The following is a 22,876-nucleotide window of genomic DNA, read 5'->3' on the forward strand; positions in this document are numbered from 1 at the left end:
TTAAGTGTTGAAAAAAGCAGTGTAATTAAACTTCTGCAACACCTACAGTGAAACTTTGGTTCATTCAGTTTTTACTGATATTTTTTTGATAGTTGGAAATTCAAAGTAAGAAAAGAAATATTAAATTACATTTCCATTTGTTTTTTGCAAGATTCACTTGCTGTTAAATGAAGGATAAATTTAAATTATGTTGGTAGTTTTTTGAAATGTTGTATAATAGAGATGAGTGGCATGAGGTTTTTTTTTGCTTGTTTATAAGCCTAAAATCACATATTGAATCATAATTGTTCTGCTCACTAGAAGTATTGAAACTCATTTTTTAGTGTTATAAGCTCTTAAGCTTATTGCTGAGTCAGCAGAAGCGCGGCATAAATAAATATAAAAATACATCCAAAATGATTAGTTGTCGTGATGAAATAAAAAAATGGCCAACAACGTGCTTTTAAGTGTAGGGATTATAAGTATAAGGAAAAATAATTAAATAACATTTAATTACATAGTATATATAGACAGGATTCAATAAAGAAATACAATAAAGTAAATCTAAACAATTTAGAAAGTGATTTTAATCTCTAAAGCAATGAATTAACAAATGGAACATCGAGCAGCGTTTCAGAATGCACAGCACATTTAGGTCAAACTGTATTCTAATAAAGGAATGTGTCTTATTCTCGTACCTATTAGCAGGAACGACTAGTAGTGTACTAACTTTCTTACATAAGGGCTTTTGTTTAGTAGCTTCACAAAGAGATTTTAAATATTGTAGCTGGGACATCTGGAGGTAAAGTTCTCTGTGTATAATAAAACAGAATCTAAAAACATTAAAGTACATTAACCTTGTGGCTGCTACTTTACGGTTTTTATTGCTGAACATTAAAAAAGTGGATCTGAAGGCTTAGACGTAAACGATCTTCTATTTATGATGTTAAGCAATCAACATCTTAAGCATGAATAAGTTAGTTTGACTATACTCTCTAGGGAAGTTAACATGTCGAGAGTTAGTTGCAGTTCATTCTCTCTCTAACTTCTGCTAAGGTTTAAGACAACTGACTTTGTGGTTGCTAAAATTAAACTTTCTTTGTGTATTGATAGGTTACTGGGTATGAAGTACGAAGGGTACCACTACTTCTTGCTAACTTCTATCTCTATATCCATTGTTAGCGTCCCTGTGGATACGAACGATGCTTGAAAAGTGAAAACGCTGTTGTTCCTGGAACATGCGTTGCCATAGCAACAGATCTCGTAACGACAGTGGAACAAAGAAGTAAGTAGAGTTATGAAGCCCGTTTTGCTTGTGTAGAATAGAAGCAACTCATTGATAATATTCATACGTTAAACTCTACATCTGATGAAACTCTTAATTTATAGAAAGACTCACGTATATGAATGTTTTAATTATAGTTTTAAAACACACCGATAAATCTTCATATTATGTATATTTTCAGTGTAAGGTTTTCTGATCAATAAAAATGGTTATTGACTTTTTAGCTAAGCTAGGTTTTGTATGATCGGAAAGTTAACGATACTGTTAAAACAACACTTAAAGAACGGAATTAAAAACAAAACAAAACATCTCCATTTCAACATGATACATACATACAAATAGGTTTAGAACAAAAGATTTCGTATTAAATGATAGTGTTAATTTATTAAATTAATCTTGTTATGAGTCATCTGCTCATAATGTAGCTCTGCATTAATGTGGAGTTTATTCATTAGGTTTTATTTAATTTGAAAATGGTGTGTGGTTCAGTTACTTGTTCGCTTATTATGTGATATTGCAAAAGCTTCATATGTTTTTCTAATTATTCTGAAAGTTAACTGACATTCTGGTCTAATGCTTTGTATAAATAATTCAATCGTGAGGTGTTTTTGACCTAAATCTTTCGCTTATGAAAGTTCCGTTGAAAAAATAATTTTAAATGCTTCTGCTCATGATGTAATTTTTATTGACTAACTGACTTAAATGTAAAGAAAGAGTGCTTAAAGATTATGAGGTAGCTTAAATACTTTTTTATTATTATGGATTTGTATCGAATTAAGTTTGGGGTTAAAACTGCACTTTTGAGAAGTATCGATTCTCATCAATGAACAATAACATGAGATACTATACTTGATAAAACTGTTTACACTTTCAAGTAAACAAGTTAACCAATAGCATCTGATACTTCTTAATAAAACTATATCCTTCTAGGTAAGATAACGAGCCAAACTGATAACATAAAATGTTGCTTAACATAACTAAATGTTCAGGAAGAGAGACCTGTAGGACTAAGTAAAAAGAAAAGAAAAGTTATATTCACTTTTAAACATTATGTAGAAGGTTGAGTATGTTATACTAGAAAGATTTTGAATATGCATGTCAGCAGATGACGTGAAAACGAGATGGAACGGAGTGTATGAAACTACATGTTAACACTATTTTGTGTTTCGTAGGTAGTGTGATGCCATCGAAAATGGATTGCGTTTATAATGTTATGTAAGAGTTCTTTCCGATGCAAAATTTCCATTAACTCAGATCATAAAGATGTGTGCTCTTCATCCACCAGAATTCGTAAGCTTGTATAACTGTTATTTTCTTGTCATGGCTTAAGTTTTTAATAATTCATATCATCGTCGAACATTCTATATATGTGTATATGTATAGATACTACCTATTCCGTTTTTACAACACGAATATCAAAATTTCTGCTATAAAACTTAGTTTAGTCAAAGGCTGATTATTTACGTGACACTTCATTAAGGTTTACCATTGTTTCACTTAGAGATTATCCTTATCTCTTCCCAATATATTAATTTTCTTACCATTTTATTTTCCTTTACAATGGCTTTTAGATGTAATTTTTAAAATGATTTAAAAGAAGTTTAATGATAATAAAAATGTTATAAAGAACGAGTAACATTTCTACATTGATATTATTATGTGATAAATAATTATCAATTTTAATAGGATAATATTTTATCGTAGAAGTAAATTATTAATTAAATCAAAGATTATTAAAAACAAAATATAAAACATATTTTATCGATGGTTTTCTTATTTATTTTGGGCTGGGCATGATCTAATGATGAAAATGGAGGGCTGCGACCGAAAATTCCAGAGTTCGAGAAGCGATGGTGCTGAACACACTCTACAATTTCAACTGTGAGTGCGTTTTGAAATTGATAGTTAATCTCTATTTGTACAAAGCGACGGTTAAAGTCCTTGTGGCAGCAGGTACTACTATCTAGCCACATTCCCTTTAGTCAATAGCTGAAACCCAGAGACAGCTATATCTGAGCTCTAAGGGCCTTTGATCTAACCGTATAGCGCATAAGGTGTTGTTCAGGTTGAAAAATAAAATTCCATTGCTTTATGTATTTGTCTTCACACTGCTCAAAGAGTGATGTTGCAAATATATTTTATCATATTTTTAGTATACATATTTTCTTGAAGATTCCCGAGTTACTTTCTCTTAACAGTTTTAGTCGAAAAATGAACAGTTGCTGTTTGTTGTTTTGTTTAACGCAAAGCGTTGCAAGTACGTTAACTTACCGCATACTCACTTTGGGACCGTTCTGAGCTGACATGATGCGTAGAAGTTATTTAATATTTGGAATATCAAGCAGAACATTATTCGAGGTAAAGTTACAACAAATGTCCATTTCTATAAACTGTGTGACTGAAACAGATATATTTTTTTTTTTTATTGAGACGAAGTAGTTTGTTTTCAAATATTCTAACAAAGTTTGAGAGATATATGTGCTATCCGTCCATAATTTTGAAGTGAAAAACTAGAAGGAGAGTAACTAGTAAACAATATACATGTATATTGCTAATTCTTAATTAATTATTGGTTATTGATAAACTATACATATAATTAAATATTTTATGTGCATGTATTAATGAGAAAGCGAGTTTTTTAACATTAAAATCCAGTCTAAAATTAGAAATACAAATTGAACTACCATAAATACGATTTATTTGTTTTCGAATTTTACGTCAAACTATGCAAGTTCTATTTGCGCACATCCGCCTCTAAATTTTGAGAGACCCGGCATGGCCAGGTGGTTAAGGAATTCGACTCGTAAGTTGAGAGTCGTGGGTTCGAGACCCCGTCGCACCAACTATGCTGGCCCTTTCAGCCATGGGAACGTTATAGTGTGACGGTCAATCCCACTATCCGTTGGTAAAAGAGTATTCAAACTGTTGGCTGTAGGCGGTGATGACTAGCTGCCTTACCTCTAGTCTTACACTGCTAAATTAGGGGCAGCTAGCGCAGACAGCCCTCATGGAGCTTTGAGCGAAATTCAAAAACAAACAAACAATTTTTGAGAATACAAAGTAGAAGGAAGGCAGCTTTTCAGCAACACCCATCGTCAACCATTAGTTTACTCCTGTTTGACTACAACGAGTCGTGAATCAGGAATCTTTGGATCAGCTTTGCAGACACGCTAAATACATGGCTACATCCAATCCGCATGCTGTGTTGTTTCTTGTATCTATGATAAAGCTATCAAGACTTTTTGCCACCGTTCTTAACATTTAACTACAGAATAGAGAGAAAGCAGCCATTAATCATTGCTCTTTCAGTTATTGTAAACACCAGAATGTTTATTTCCACTCTTATAACATCGTATAGTTTTGTACAATGTTGTGGTACAATCGGAAATATCAATAATTTGATAAATGTATGTGAATATATTTATTAAGGATAAATATACACCAAAGTAAGACGGATTTTAAAAATACAAAATATGCACACACACACATACACAAAAAGATTAAATATAAAGTGATAATTAATTTTTTCAAGTCTTTAGTGGTTATGGTAATTTTTCTAAAAGTATGTATTAACGTTCTTGTTAATGTTTTAATCAGAAACCTTCTACAAGCTAATATCACCAAGAATATTGTAAAAAAAAACCTAATTCAAAAAAGGACAAAATCAAGTTAATTCATGAAAATATCAAATGATCGATAACTTTTAGATTGATCACAAACCTAGGTAAAACCATAATACGATATCACCATATACCCAAAGTACTCAGCTTTCTCAGGACTGTAAGCTCTACATAGTTAATTTTATTAAGACTACGATTTGTACCGGGGCCATAAGCTCTACAAAGAGAATCAATTTCACCATGACAATTACTTCTCCAAAAATAGTATGTTCAATCACAAAAGTTATAGTCTAGAGCAAGTTTGAGAAAACCATAAAACATAGCCTCTGCAATGGAGTCTTCTCTATTTTATACTTTCAGACTTTATAGATATTTATTGGTGTCAACTTGACAGCCTTGAGAAGTGTAATAAAATATTATACAATACAAATAATGCTCCTTTTGGTTATAATTTAACTATCTCCCACTCGTTTATTTGCAACTTCCATAAATATGATGAAAGATAAAGACAGATAAAGATAAGTTTATATAGATGCCAATGGTGGCTTTGAAAAATGATTCATTCATGTTAACCATATGTTAACACAAATACGTTGATAAATTTATTCCGGGCAGCTGTCACAGTTCTATAGCCTAAAACTAAAACATTCTACCAAACTTCGATTTATACCTCTTTTGTCATTTGTTTCACCAAATACATATTGCACAGTTTTATTTCGTTGTTTCTAACAGACATTTCCAGGTTCAAATTGCAGAATACTGTACGTGGTAGTTTGTCTGTTACACATGAACACTTTACAATCTTTTATTTTTAAAGGCACCCTTTGTTAGTTTTAAGAATGTAGTCTGTTGCAAACGATACATCTTTGGAGAACAACACTGTTTGTAGTATTATTTAGTTTGCTTCTTATCCATCCGTACGTGATAAATTATAAGGTGGTTTGACGAGGTTCGATGGCAGTTTCTGAAATACAGGCTGATAAGTGTTTTCTTTTTAACATTCAGTTGAAATATTTCAGTTGTCAAGGGTGAAAATATAGCTTTGGAACTGAAACATTTTGATATCTGGCTGTCTCATAACCTTCACCTATAAATGACATGCAGCTATATGTGTGTGTGTGGTCCTTTTCTGTAGAACATATCCAAGTGTGGCTGAAGTATTTCTAACATTTTTAACGTGTTTGAACCATGTGTTATGTTTTTCAAACAACTATAGGATAAAAATCGTCAATCAATAAAGAGAACATGATAATTAAATGCTACATTGGAAAAATAGAATGAAAATTATATGTATTAATTCTTACTACAACCAAATAGTAGGAGCGTCACCTCACCAGATATTAAAACAGGGATTAAAGGAGAAGCTAATTAGTTGGAGCTTTGTTACCTATTTAATTTAAGCTCAGTTCAACGTTGGAAGCACTTTTTGTGTTGTATATATGATTTGTTAGAGACTTCATTCAATTGATAAATTAATAACCAAGTTATACTTTATATGGTTTACACAACTGTATATTTCACGTATTCTAATGAACATCAGAGAGACAATATAGTTTAAAATATCTTTATTTAATATTTGTGTAATGTAAATGTTAATGTATAACATGCACTCAATTCGTAGTTTATTTTATTCGAATTTTTGAAAAATGCCATAAAGAAGCAATATGTTTACACAAAAAAATTAATTTTCTTTAATGCGAAATTTTATATTCTTCTTGATTTATTTCTATGCATGGGAAAATAAACATACTGTCAGCGCATGCAAATACAGAGAGAAATTTACATGTAATGGAATTGATGTAACTATATTTTTTCTGCAAATGTGGGGATAACCGTAGACGAGCATTACTTAAGCGAATGAAAGCAAACTGGACTGATCAAGCTTGTAAAATTCTCTTCAACTTTGGACACTACAGCGCAAAGCAACACAAAATTTGGAATAAAGGAGACTCTTATGTGCTATATCTCACACAGCAAAACGTTTAAAGAATCATCACATTTCCAGACCACGACTTAAGGCTTTCACCAGTCATGTTCTCATTCATGTCTGTGGTTGCTAAAATTATTCCCTGACTCAAAAAGTCATTATAATTAAGTAGGCGGGGAGTAAGTTCTGATATCTTTAACTAGATAATATACAAAGCTGATGAAGGCTTACAATTAGTTATTGATTATTGTATTCTCTATTTCTGTGCAACTATTTGACAGCTTACTGTTTATTCAAGTCTGTTTTGTAATACTCATCACTAAACTTGGACACTTTCTATAATTCTATAACAACACGTTAAGAGCTTCATCTACTTTTATGGCACTCAATACTCCTTAAGCTGTCGATAGAACGAGTAATTAACCTAGAAGCTATAAAGGAATACTAGAGCAACATCTGAAAACAAGTTTAATACTGAGTTGTTGTTTTTTTAACGTACTGTGGAATAGTAACGAATCTGTTAAAATTCAGAATAACTTCAATACTTACCGATTAATTTCCAGTGCTTTCTTTTTACAATTTTATAAGCAAAAAAAGTTATGTAAGTGAGAACCGTTGACGATGGAATATTTCCTCTATAAACTTTCATTTGGAGAAATACACGTCCAGTAATGAAATTATGATATAAAATATTTGAAAGTAAAAGAAAACCATGATACAAGAAACATTCTAATAATTTTATTAATATTTAAATTCTAGAACATTATTGAAGTCAAACTGGTCGGAGAAAGGAAGATTTAATGTTTTATATAAGACAACATACACATAAAAACGAGTTTCTTATGAGTGATAATTCTCAAATAGTATGTTAAGCGTATATTCGTATGTGTGTGTTATCATTTTTATGCATCTTGCCAAAATCGTATTAAAGAGTCCTCTTTCTATTTAACACTGTTTAATAAAAAACAACTACAGTTTCACACATACACATCAATTAACTTAAAACAATTTAATATTTCTTTTTGGTAAGCACAAAGATACACGGTGGACTATTTATGCTATGCTTATTGCAATTATCGAACTCGATTTTTAGCATTATAAGTCCTCATATTTACAACTGATTATTCGGGGGGATCACTGTTTAATCACCAATGCCCAGAGAAAAGGAGAGTTTCCCACGAAGTACAATAAAACTGACAAGTATGTTTTTGTGTAAAATAACGTTTTACATTCACATATATACATATACGTGAAGAATGTATAAATAATATCGATTTGAACTATAAGTGAACAAATTATTATTACCATAAATCGGCAATGAAAGTAATTCTTATGTGAAAAATGCATTAAAATCAAGCAGGGCAAACAGAACAAAAAGTATTCCATCACATATATGTATTGAATTTACGTGTTTGTATAGTCTTGCTTTAATGTTGACCAATACATATACAGGTAAGTATAACTGAGCTTGGTTTTATTTATTAATTTGGATAGCTTGCACTTTCTTAGAAGTTTTTTTTTGACACAACTTTTGCAAAGGTTTACTTATGTGCTAAGAATCAATAATTGTTGACCAACAAGTGGCGTGTATATATGTCAAAACTGGGGATCCTAAGGCCAAAGACTTGGCACGATAAGATTTAATACATTCAAACTAATATAATATCTGTAACTAGAGATCCAAAACCCATTCATAAAAAGTCCTGAATCATAGAGCTACCAAGATCAACCTATTGACGTATCCAAGGCAACCATGACATTAATATCCTGCCTTCGTTAAGATGCAAACATGTTTGGTTTAGGAGAAGACGGAACTTAATTTTCAACTTTTACATACAACTTCAGAGTTTTCAACAGAAACCACTGAGTTGTTGACCGTAGCATGAATTTAACAATGGAGTCAAATTTCAGAAATCGTTGAAAAGCAAACTCTACTTTTCAAGAGTTGTTTGAATAATACGCCCGCCAAGACGACGAACCTCGAGTTAATAAAGCTTACAAACTAATATTGACATTCTACTTAATTCATTTCAGTAAAAGCAACAGAAAACAATATGAAATTATTTTAAATAGTACACTTTTACCAAAACTCAAAAAATATTTGTAGCTGCATGCTCTTTTATATTTTTATTTACATGTACGTGCTGTATTTATGCTTTTTCATTTCATAATATTTTGCACTGTAAATTATACAAAACCTTAAGAAGACCCAATAAACTTTTATATTATTTTGTGTGACATATTTTAATAATTTTAACTGAACATTGGTAACATATTATCTACTGTTAGTGGCTACTCACAACCTTAAAATAATAACACACTTAATTAATTAAGTATTGCTTATTTTAATTAAATAAATGTTGAGAACATTTCAGCATAGATGGTAGCATATTATTATCTATTTATAGTTATAGTGGTTAATCAACTTTAAGATGAATGGGATTCTCACATAGTTATATCTATCGAGCAGTAACTCGAGGTTATGATATATTGTAAACTGCGTTTATTTTATAATGAAATCTGTCATAGCTTTATTACAGTAACTATCCATACAGCAGCAGACACACCTTTACATGAGCATATTTTATTTTAGAATCTCACGTAAAACTACACGAGGGCTATCTGCCATACTTGTCTCTAATTTAGCAGTGTAAGACTAGAGGGAAAGCAGCGATATGTAACCGAGCATGTCCTCCGCTAGTACAGCGGTAAGTATACGGACTTACAACGCTAAATTCAGGGGTTCGATTCCCCTCGGTGGCTCAGCAGATAACCCGATGTGGTTTTGCTATGAGAAAACACACTTTATCAACCACCGCCAACTCTTGCGTTACTCTTTTACCAACGAATAGTGGGATTGATTGTCATATTATGAAATGGCGAGCATTTATGGTGTGACGTGGATTCAAACCCGTGACTCTCAGACTACGAATCGAGCATCCAAACTATATGGCCATGCCGGGCATAGCGATGTTTTATTCAATCTTTCTGGATATTAATAAGCAGGATAACAGCCACAATAGATCAGCAATTACAACCATTTCTGCATTGAATTATCTTAATGCCGATCATAGAATATTTTGTGTTGTGTTTGTTACTTAAGTTTTAAATTTGAACAACTACAAAAACATAATGCGTGTATCACAAACTTAATGTCTATAGTTACTACATATTTCTTACTTCAAACTGTTTTTCAATGCGATCGATAATCCTAAGCTCAGCATAATATTATTTAAAATTGGAGAAAATAATCTGACTTATACTTAGTTATTTCCACATTTATAGTGCGTACTGGAAGGATTTAGACATTTTGACTGTAAAGTTAGAAAAACAAACTAGTCTTACTCTAATGGTAATAATAAAAAAACACTTTACTTAAGCCAACATTTTGCTATTCCAGATTCACCAGGGATAGTAGATATACCTTTAATCTATATCCCTTTGTTTTACAATACCATTAAGTACAACATTTGGAAATTCTAAATCCCCTATCTAATGAAGCCGTTATAGCGAATAGTTGGTTGAAACAACAATTATTTTTTATTGTTATTTAGAGATCAAAATGTAGTGTTTTAGATTTTAGCAGAAACAAATTTGATACCATTTCAATAAAAGCACAGAGGCTCCTATTGGAAAAATTTTTGGTTGTGCCTGTTTCTTGGAAAACCATTGTGGAAAATGTTATAATATCGATACAAAAGATTAAGACTTCATGTGTAAGGGGCAAATAGCTATGCATTTAAACAAAGCCAATTCACAAAGAGTAGACAAACAATGTACTTTAACTCAGGTGTCCTTCCCTTTACATTCACGTGACGTTCTGGCAGATGTTGCTTTCTCATAAATATTCTAACAGCCCTATGGGTGTAAAAAGGTACATCCAAATAAATACATAAGTATACCTAGAGGTAAGTATTGTTGATTACAAATATTTGGTAGCAGACGAATAATCTGAGGAATGTTGGGAATATCGTAAAAAAGAAAATGCTTTAACCTATAGTTTTGTAGTTAAAATATACATTAAAACATACGCCAAAACAATAAAAAACAAAGTACAATCTTTATGAAGCGACTTGGTTTTTGTCTCGTCAAATGCAGCAAGGTGAGGAAGGAAGCAACCATTTTATAATTGGCTGTAAAGTTTTATTTTATAGAAAATGATATTAAGAAACATGCATGACATTTCCTCCACTCTTCAATTAAATGAAGTCATAAATTAAATCCTACGTTGAATCACGCATATTAGATACATATTTGTAACTTATGTGTAGCAAAAAGACAGAGAATTTGGAAGACATAGTACATTAATTACAACATAGATTAAAAGAGAAGCGACAAAATACATTGCAAAACAGTTACTATAACTGTTCATTACTTCAACAAAAATATGGTAGAGCTTCAAACCAGTCTGAGGTTCTATAGAATTTTTTTGGGAATAATATTCAATGAGTATTCTATTTGTTGGGTAGTTCTCCTCTATGTTTCTTGCCCTGTACGATTCATGTTCAAGTACGCTAGTGAATAGCTTGTTGAATGTTTTTCTCTCTCTTATGGATTCTGTAAGATTCGTATAGTACATTAGTTAATGAAGCTTATTTTTGTTGAATAATTAGCTTAGAAATGTTCGCAATGAGTTTTTTTATTTTAAATATTAATTTAAAGATATAGCAATATGAAGCCGAAGTAGAATAATTTTGGAAGATTACAATTGCTTTTCGTGTTCATAGAGACAAAAGAGTGAAGTATGCATTTTATTAATAAAGGTATACTAATACCAGCAAGTGGCTTCATATAAATGATAAAATCACTAAACACTTATAATCTACGACTCTCACGGGTTTTCTATAAAATTTTTATTTTAAGAGAGACTGTTTTTACCAAAAACAAATTTCTAAAGTGAAAGATGTCATTTTTATTTTATCTTGTCTCAGGCATTATTTCACTATCTTTTCAGGTGCAAAAAATTCGACGTAAGGGAAACAGCAACTTAATAAATTACTATTTTTACTGGTTGCCATGGTAACTATCAATTTCTATGCCTATGATGTGCTGTGGTAAAATGGACCAATGGCATGAGAGTGTCATAAGAGAAGAGCTGATGGTTCAGGTGGAAAGGTGCAAAGAGCTAACGCACACTCAATAGTTTTACTGTAAATTACAAATTCGATTAAGGACTTCGTAGAATAGCATTGATTGCTAGCTTACCTTTCAGGTGATTTATTGGCAACACCCCTTTAAATGTGAAATATGTGTTATTTGGAAAGAGTGTGCCATTAACTTTATAACATAATTTTTAATCCGGGAGAAAAGTGGTCATATAGATTTATATAGATCAACAATAAAAATCATTCAAAAGTGAGAATTGATTTAATATCATATATTTATTTTTATATAGATATTTAAGTTAAATTTTAATTTAGAAATGTTTATTATTTATCCTGTTAAATCTGTATTGCGAATTTCCCGCCTATTCACTGAAGCATAGGAATCAACAATGTATATGTGTTTATGTACACATATTGTGTAAACTGAAGTTTCGAGGAAATTTACTCACACCTATAACTATAACGAACGAGACAAGTCAAGACAAAGTATATATTATTGGTTTGCTATAGTTACTATACTATAAACCTCGAAAGCTATAACTGTGATTAACGCTTATTAATCGGCAACTTCAGATGTTTGACCACGAACGTTTGTAATTTCTGAACATTACAAACCATTAAACTTCGATGGATTCACATCGGACATTAGTACTTTTATGAAGATATTATATATAACTTCAGCGGTAGAAAAACTCGACGTGTGATCAACAAATAACATAGAACTAGCTAGTTCCCAGTTAAGTGAATTATATCTACACCAACTCAGTATTAACTAACTCATCATGAACCATCAATAAGATATGAAGTTCCGGACCACATAGGAAAATTGATATCGTTTCTAAAACTTTTGTAATATTTGTAATAACCGTCATTTTATTGTTTGTATATTAAAATACATTTATATTAAAAAAGAAACTGATTGTGTCAATCTAACTTCTAAATCTAAATTGCAATGCAACTCAGTCTTTGACGATATGAAATTGTGATAACGTAGCGGAAACAAATAAAACAAAGTCCTTAAGAGAAACTACTTTTGAATAACTGGTAGAATTATATGTATAGAAAGTTGTAGGCTTGAGCTCTCATATCTTCTCGTAATAATTAAAAATATAGCTGGATTTTTAACTTTAAATTTAGTTGAGATGTGGGATTTCAAATTTAGATTAACTATAATAAATCTTGGAATATATCAGAAGAAAATCTTTCTGTTCGAGAATATTAACAATTCCGTATACATTTTGATGTGAAATATTATTTTAAATGGATACAAAACGTTTAATTTATATTTTTGATATGATTCCTATGGTATTACAAGCCCTGTAACTAACAAAGTCATACATCTACAGTAAATGATGCAAGAATAGTTTGGAAAAATGTGTTTAAGAATCAGCTTTGAAACCAGGGACATATATAAACCTTGTGAGCACATTGGTGACGTGCGCAAAAAACTCAGCTGAGTGAAAGTTTGTTTTTTTTAGGTGCGACATTCTTTTTGTTAACCTGAAGATGATCTAAGAAGGTCGAAACGTTGTTCTGTACTTTATTTTAATTAAAGTTTTAATACCCATACCAACCGTCTTGAGAATACATAATTGCGACATTGTTTTATGAATGAATGCACAATTCGAAATCAAAGACGAAAAAGATTGTCAGTATATGTGATTGTGGTCCATAAATAATACGGACGTAGGATGATACTGCTGAATGCTTTTAACGTTTAACGAAGTTATCAGAATTATTAGTATTCTTTGAGTGTTTAAAGGAATTATCAGAATTACTTGTATTCTTTCAATGTTTAAGGAAGTTATCAGAATTACTTGTATTCTTTAAATATTTAAGGAAGTTATCAGAATTACTTGTATTCTTTCAATGTTTGAGGGAGTTATCAAAATTACTGGTATTCTTCTCTAGAAATAAACATGTGCATGATAACACTCGAATTTAATCTAATATTCCTTAGCAGTGCTGATTAAAACTGTTCCTTCCTAACTCTCCCTCTTCTTCTATCAGCTTGTATATGATCATTTCTCTGAGCGCATACTTCACTTTTCTGAGGATTTTCATAACCTACCTAGAAAATATGTTGCTTTCTCTTTCCTTGTACGATTTCAATGTAGCGTACAAGGCCATACTTCTGTCATGTTTTAGAACGTAAACAAATGTTTGTATATTGTTGATTTAGACAATGGCAGGAATGACAATAGGAACGTTTAATAAGAAGAATGTAATGTGGTATGTCAAAGATATGTATGGGAATAACTTGAACATTCTTAAAAGAAAAGATTTAGAGGTTTTTGGAATCTCAGATTTGTATTTTATTTCTCAAGTTTATAACAGTCATCGAGATTTATTGATATAAATTGCTTTTGAAAAAAAATTATATCAAAAAAAATTACATTTTCTGGTAAAGGATACATTTTACAAAACAATAACCTTTTCTACGGTTAAAGTTTCTTTTTCGTAATAACAAAAACATTTCATAAAGTTTACTCTTTCTCTCTACATGTAGTGTTTTGAATAAATGACCAAGAGATTTAAAGTTGTTTTTTATGACATATGATAGAAGAAAATGGTGTTGTTCCGAGTAGTTATTATGCGATACTTCTAATCGGAAGTAATTCTTGATGACGAGAAAACTCACTTGAAATAAAAATGTATCTCAGAAGGGCATAGTATGGGTATTAACCCTTTTAATGATAAAGCAGGGAACAACGTTTCGACCTTCCTAGGATATTTTTAGGTTAACAAAAACCTGAGGATAACCTAGAAGGGTCCAAACGTTGTTCTCCGCTTTATTAGTAAAAGTGTTAACACTCATACCAGCCGTTCTGAGATACATTCTGATCGGAAGGTTGAAGTTTCGAGCCGCAACCTGTCACTCAGCACGCTCCACCTCTTCAGTTGTGGATCTTTTTTAATAGTGACAGACATCTACTGTATTCGGTCAACAGTAGCAGCGCATCCAGTAGGAACTACTAACTAATCGCTCTCCTTATTTCATCAATGAGACTTGAAGCCGTGGACATTTCTGGACAAATCTGGTGATGATCAACAAGTTAACGCGGGTTACCGTTGTGTAGCTTTACCTATATATCAAAAATAGCCAACTAATTGTCAAGAAAGAATTAATCCAAAGCTTCTACTATGGAACTTCAGAATTTTCAGAAGAAACCTGATCGTTGTTAATTTTAAACACAATCTATTGATTTATAAAAGGTATAACAGGTCTTGAACTGATCTTTTGTACACAGATTTAAAGGTCGTGCACAAATTTTCACTCCGTAAGTAATCATGTTACTTAATGTGTTGTAAAGTTTCATTACATGTAATTAATTATTTTAGCTTATAGAAGCACAAGCGGAGCCGTTGATAATGTGCAATGCCATGAAAAAGATACTCAAGAGTATAGCTCAACTGCACACAAGTTACTTGGAATGTTGACCCTTTAAAAAGCTGGTTAATTGATGATCAAATGGTTTTAATGTAAAGTGACTTTTAATATACAGTTGTTTCAGCCGATTCATTATCAAAGTGTTTAAACTGACCACAAATGATACATTGTCTTACATACGGCAAACTAGGTAGGATGTTAGAAATTTAATGTTAAGAAACAAGTTTCATATAAAGTGCGCAAACAGTATGTGTGTAATAACGTATGAATGGAACGATTAGTTTACAAATTTCAACAGTTTTTGTCAAAAGTCCATAATTGAGGTTACTGAACCACCGAACGTCTGTGGTACAGGTACTCACAATAATATACTGCTATGTATAAGTTTATGCTAAAGCTTCGTTTAACCTCATATATCAAGAAAGAAGTAGTACAAGGAGTGTATCAATTTATTATTTGAAAATAACAAAGATACTTACAATAAATACGAAATATCTTAAGATAGGAAAACACCTATCTTATTACAGAAACGATTCAGATGGGAGGTAACAGAAAACATATTATCTAATTTCCATTTCTTCCTTCACCAAGGTAATTAATGAAGAATATAATATATGGCAAAAAAACGTCAAGGTAAAGTTTTCAGGACACCAAAAAGTGAGACAAGTTATCCACGGTAAAATTAGATAGTTGGTGTTTTAACACCTTTCTATGAATAATATGGAAGAGGAATCTTTCTCCCAACTGTTCTGTATACATTAAAAGCTATTCAAAAACTTGTCCTAAAACAAATTTTAATTGTTTTCTTTCCAAATATTTCTCAAGATAAAAACTACATTAGCCATTCCAAATTTTGACTGATGTACAAGAGAGGAGACAGTCAATAAGTCAGCAGTGTCCATCGAAAATTCTTGGACTTTTGTTATCTGACTGAACAATGGTATTTGAGCGTCATCCTTATAACACACCCATGGCTTCAAAGTGCAGAGCCCAAATGCAAGGAATCGTGATTAGTGAAATCTTGCGACGTTAACGCGCTTTGGATTCGTGGATATGCTAAAATAATGTTCCTATACCATTTTGTCTGATAACAGTAACCTAAGAGTTGGAGGTATGTGCATTTGACCCGTTACATTCTCTCTAGCTCATTAGTTCACATTTAGGGACTGCTATGAGTACATACTTTTAATGTATCTTTGTGCCAAATTCTGGAATCCAAATCTTAACACTACTGCTCATAAAGCTCATAATTGGTGCATTTTTAATTAATTTTATGTTCTTCCTGAAGATGGGCCTGGCATGGACAAGCGCGTAAGGCGTGCGACTCGTAATCCGAGGGTCGCGGGTTCGCGCCCGCGTCGCGCTAAACATGCTCGCCCTCCCAGCCGTGGGGGCGTATAAAATGACGATCAATCCCACTATTCGTTGGTAAAAGAGTAGCCCAAGAGTTGGCGGTGGGTGGTGATGACTAGTTGCCTTCTTACACTACTAAATTAGGGACGGCTAGCACAGATAGCCCTCTAGTAGCTTTGTGCGAAATTCCAAAAAAACAAGAAAAAACAAAATCTTCCTGAAGAAAATTTGGTATACCGAACTTAAGGCAACACACCAAAAATTATGTTTGGAAAGATGAAATAAATACCTTTAAAATTACTTGCTCTCTTCTCTTCAACCTCCGGGTAACAGTAATATATCGTAGCTGATAGTTGGTTAAAATGAGAGAGTTGTCAGGACGACTAAGCTTTTCAACTGTTTTCTTGGTTTTATTCTATGGTATCTAGCAAAGCTTGATCAAGTAGACAAAGAACAAAGGTAGCGTTCATTGCTAGGTGACAGAACTACTAACATTTTCCTGTTTTCTCGCATGAAACTCTTTTTATATTATATTCTAGAACTTTACCATAGCAGAAATAAAATTTATTCATTTTATGAAATAAAGAATGAAAAACTTGATGGTATAATATTACAACTACAAACACATTTATTTTTCATTTTTACTGATCCTTCCAGTGATGAATTAGCTCTAGAATATGATATAAAAAGAGTTTCATGCGAGAAAAAAGGAAAATTTGAGTAGCTCTGTCACCTAGCAATGAACGCTACTTTTGTTCTTTGTCTAACTCCTGATGTATCTGCACCTTTTCTTTGAAAACTTCTGTTTTAATATAATACGCGAAAACAGTAAAAGCTTGCATTAGAATTTTTTGATCCAAAATTCCCGTCCTGTATAAGCACTGTGTTGAATCATATTGATAAAATATAGCTTTCTGTAATTTACAATTAAGTATTTTTATTTTGCGTGTGTGGCAAAACTACTAAGCCTATTTTGCAACTTTTTAGATTTTTAACTACTGATTAGATGCAAGGTAACCATTTAGTCAGCAGTACCCTACTAATCACAATCCTCGCTGAAGGCTTGACTATCACGTTAAAGTGCGGGAAATATATTGTGGTAATGCAGTGCTTGGTAAAGTTTAAAAAAAGAAACAACAATAAAACATAAAAAATAACAAATTAAATAATTATTTCATTGGTCCCTTGTTAAAAATATTTCCTTTTTTTCACTCTTATTAACATTATTTACCTAATAAAGTTTTATGGCTGTTTGCAGTTACGTAATGTTTAACTTGTATTTAAGGGTGACGAAATGGGAAACTAAATCTCCTTTTAGTGGTGCAATGGTATGTCTGCGGATTTATAACATTAGAAACCGAGTTTGAATACCCGTGATGGGTAGAGTACAGATATTCCTTTGTGTAGCTTTGCGTTTAACAACAACAGAACTTATCCAAAGTACTTGAGTAATTGAGCTTTGTAGTTAGTTTTAACCTAATATAGTACGTTTTGACCACGGTTTTAAATTTTTAAGAGACATTTTTCTTACCTAATTTATGTTCTCTATTCACCTTTATAGCGTTACATATTAAATTGTTATTTATTTTCTACTTTTCCTTCACCAAGGTAATCTAATGACCTGGTCTCTAGGCCGTTTGTGTGAATCTTCATATATATATATATATATAACCTCTGTAGTCAATTTCCAAACGTTTGAAATACGTATGCTTTTAAATTAATCAAATCAACACAATTTTTTAAAAATCTAGCAGTGGTTTTTACTTTTATTACCAATCTATATGTTTTGTTTCGTAATGCACTTGTTGAACGCCTTTTACTTATTTTAGTTCATCGTAGCTATCTGTTAAACGACTCTAACAGTATCATGAGCAACTACTGGTGATAGTTTTCTTCTTTAGTAAAAACGTTTGTCCTTTACGTAAACCATTTTAATTTTGTTTTTTCCGTTAATACATTTTCAGACTTTTCAGCTTATAAAGTTCTTCATGAAATATGTTTAATATTTTTTACATATTATTAGTTTTACCGTTATAATAACAATTTTAAACTTTACAACTTGTCTGAGGATTTTTTGACAATTGATGTTATACAATTCTTTGTTTTCTTAATAGCTGGGGTTCGATTCCCCTCGGTGGGCTGAGCAGATAGCCCGATGTGGCTTTGCTATAAGAAAAACACACATACAAACACACACACTTAATAGTTTCTCGACTCGACATGGTCAGGTGGTAAAGCTGCTCGTCTTGTAATCTGAGGGTCGTGGATTCGAATTCCTCTCGCAGGAAATATGTTCACCCTTTCAGCCATGGGGCGTTATATTCTGAAGGGCAATTCTACTAAAGAGAGCCCAAGAGTCGGCGATTTGTGGCGATGACTTGCTGCCTGCTCTCTAGTCCCACAATACTAAATTAGGGACGGCTAGCGTAGATAGCCTTCGAGTAGCTTTACGCGAAATTCAAACCAATCCAATCTTAATAGTTTCGAGTTCAATGCTTGCGGTAACTTACCCATTGCGTTTGTACATACAGGGTACTGTAAAGAAAACTAAATTTCGCCAGAGTCACGTTGGGAATAATAAGTTTTATTCAGTAAAGTTTGGATGCAATATAAGGCAATTCAAAAACTGTCATAAAATGGGTTCAAAATAGTTTCTGTCATTCTTGAGGAGAATATTAACCCTATCTCTATATAAAACTACTAAGTGTCATTTTTCTGAACAAAATATATCGATTCTCGCATTACACTGTACACTTACTTGTATTTTATTCAAATGCTTACAATCATATTTTTGAAAAAGACAGAGAGGACGGAAAATAAATAATCGTTTGTTTATGGTAACGTTTTATAGCTATCTACTGCCATTCATAATGGCAAATGTCTGACAGTATCCACTGCAAACTCTTGGGTTAATGTTAACCAGCAAAGTGTTGATTTGATTGTCACACTATAACGCTCCTACGGCAGAAAATGCCAACACGTTCGAGGATGGATTTCGTTCCTTTAAACCGAGGATACAAGTAAGAAATGTCTGCCAGATTTTCTTACTTATTTCAGTGAATCTAGTAGTATTATCTTTAAGATAAACATCAGTTTTAACAATTAATTCTAATCACTATTTTGACCTAATTTTGAAGCATGGCTTTGGTTTTTTAGTTCAGTCACTTTCATCCAAGAAAGATCTTTAACGTCTATTTTAACCTTTAAACATAACTGCTCAGTTATTTGATACATTTTTGCACAATTATTTAATTTCACTATGTGCTAAACAGCTGGTAATGATTTAAACAAGTATATTTCTTCCACAAATCGTCTACAAAGTCGCATATGCATAAATAAATATATTTTTGAACGGCTAGTCCAAGTATATAAGTTCTTCCCTATTAAAGGCTAACGAAAATACGGAAAATGGTTTTAAACCGATAACAAAATATTGTAGGCAGATATTAATTAATTTATATTTTCGTTAAAAGCTTACCATATGTTTCAAATTAAGCTCTTTGCTTTCTGTTTCTTGTTTTCACTTTATTATACATACACATGTACACAAAGCGTACTGTATATATATATATATATATATATATATACCATGGAAAAACACAACACATGATATGTTTTATTTTATTATCAAATAATTATTCTAGTAAGAAAATGAAATGATTTATAATCGTGGACGTTTAGAATTGGAGACCTGTTTATGAGATTATGGCCTTAGCAATATTTTATTGTTAACCATACATATGTAAAGTAAGTTAAGTGTATTAGTTTTATTTTTCGATGATATAATGTGAAAATGTTTTTATTGTGAAAGTACTGAATTATAAAACTATGATGGAAATGTAAAACACACTACCAAAAGTTCGCATTATATTTTCCTTTACGTTCATTTTCATTCGTTTAAAGAGAAAATTAAATTTTTTATACATTTTTCGTGCGGGAAAACTAAAACCTTTTCGATGCAAGAACATTGTTTTTTTGCGATTAAAGAAAATAAAATAGTTATTTTAATATACTTTACCTTACTACAGTTACACATCTACAGCTACGTAAATCAGAATATGAAATGTGAAACATAGTTAAATTAACATGCACTGTTAAATTTATAACTTTATTTCGCACATAAAACATTCAGTTCTAAAATATTTAAGGCTAAGAATTTTCTTAATTTAAAGTACACTCCCTTGCTGTAATTCATTTTAAGAAATCAAATATTATATCGTACCTATATTTTCAGGTTAGCAGAAATATCTTTTGAGCAAAGTAGATGAAGTTTCCAGCGACGCTGCTTACTGTTCGAAAGTTTCAATGAAGATATTAGAAGAATGCAAACTGGTTTAAGTAATTATAGTTACCAGGACTTATTGAAACTTCAAGTCATCCTCAATAGTCAACAACTTAGTGTAAATCACTGCGAAGTTTGGATATCAGCTGCTGTGGTTACTTTCACTTCGAGTTACCGATTGTCGGATTATTTGTCCCTTGACCATTAACCCCTATGATCACCCACACCTTTTATCTTGTATTTTGTGAAATGCGACCACGCCTACTAACTTTGTTGATAACAAAAGAGCTGGAAAAAAAGAAGCAAATCAGGTCCGAGGTGCGAGAGACTGGACGCCCTAAACGTTGGCTTCCTCGTAAATGCTGAACACCTCAGTAACAGCCGTTGCTTCTAGCTACGAACATCCTATCGATCAGCACTCTGAAAGCAAGGCTGTCAAGCCTGCAGTTCAGGGGTATATTTCTGGATATGTGAATGAAATTAAATATAAAATGTTAAAGTATGATTATTTATTTTTCTTATTTGTTTCTCTAAAGAAAGTAATTCACTGTAGGTTAAAGAAAGCCACGATTTTTTTCTTTTGAATGTGCACTTCTTTATGCGCATGTTTCATCCAAGCTTCCTTACCCTGTCAGCCAATGGAAAGCACTAGAAATCAATCAATAGCCAATTATGGCTCTTGTTCCTGTCGTCTCGGATTAAAAACAATAAATTTATTTTAGTCTACAAGTCTAGATAGTTAGCTAAAGATGAACATCTTGTATCTCAATCTTTATTCTGACGAGTTTAATATCGAATCTAGCTTTTCGTATGTTGTCAGAGGACCGTACATGTATGGATAAATGCATGCTAGCTTTACTCAAGCTTTGAGTGGCGATGTTCGCAATGCAAGACACGAACTTGGGGCCATCTAGCAATATTGATATGAGAGGACTTGTGTGGGAAAGGAACTAGTCCTAATTAAAATGAAGTATTTCGTGCATTTTGAGTTTTTAATCTCAAGATGTATAATTTTGTACTTAAATACCATATTTTCCAACAGAGAGAACATCCGATAAAAGAAATATTTTAAGGTTGGGCTGAGCTGACGGAAAACGTACTAATTTCAAAACTTTTACTCACTGTTTAAAAGTTCATATGTTCCATAAACTTGATAATTTTTATGTGTAACTCAAGGAAGATTTGTGGAACAATATTTGATACAGTTTAAACAGCAGAAAAATTCCAAATTAGTATAAGGAATTGAGTCATAAGTAGCAAAGGCAGGTCGTTAATCAAATATTATGTCTTGGTAAGCTTTATATTTATTTAAACCTGAAGTTTTATCTATTGTTTGAAGTTGATTATTTATATACTTGTAGATTGTTATTGTTTATAGGTTCTCACGTGCTTTTTAAAAAAAAATAAATTCTGTGAACTTCAGTTCTTGTATTCCACCTGATGGTAAGTCTGGCGAAACGTTGTGAATAAACTAAACAAAGATTTTACTATACACAATCGCTAAAAACTTTTGTGAATTTTAAAAATGTAGTTATTTCTAATATTTAATACGTTTTAGTAAATGTTGTATTCATATCTTAGAAGATCAGGATAACAGCTACACCCACTTTATATGTAATACCGGATATTTTGAATATGTTTTGAGATATATTGCATTTAATTTATGTTTGTAGCGTATATTATTATGATTTATATTCGTACTACTGAACATTTTAACATGATGCTTAAAGCTAGGTCATGACATTAATACCGAAGAAGTCTAAATGCTGCTGGTTGGAATTAGGACATGATAATGATATCAAATAAAACCAAATAGCATAAACTTATATTTATATTATATTTATATAAACATATGCTTTTAGTTAGAATTATGCCATGATATTCACCTCGAACAGAACTAAAGAAAATAAAGCTATAGTGGTGATTAGAATTAG

The 22,876-nt window shown here is 31.8% G+C and overlaps 1 protein-coding gene across 2 annotated transcripts in view; it reads right to left on the reverse strand.

The window, feature by feature from the left end:
* LOC143244803 (tyrosine-protein phosphatase Lar-like) overlaps window positions 1-21,402 on the reverse strand; it is a 313,630-nt gene extending 292,228 nt beyond the window's left edge. Inside the window, exon 1 of one of the 2 annotated variants that reach the window (XM_076490151.1) lies at window positions 20,883-21,402. The gene's annotated coding sequence lies outside the window, so the exon portion shown is untranslated. The remainder of the gene's footprint in view (window positions 1-20,882) is intronic. The other variant, XM_076490154.1, reaches the window with a different exon arrangement.
* Window positions 21,403-22,876: the final 1,474 nt, after the last annotated feature.

Source organism: Tachypleus tridentatus, chromosome 2, assembly GCF_004210375.1.
Source record: "Tachypleus tridentatus isolate NWPU-2018 chromosome 2, ASM421037v1, whole genome shotgun sequence".
Lineage (NCBI taxonomy): Eukaryota > Metazoa > Arthropoda > Merostomata > Xiphosura > Limulidae > Tachypleus > Tachypleus tridentatus.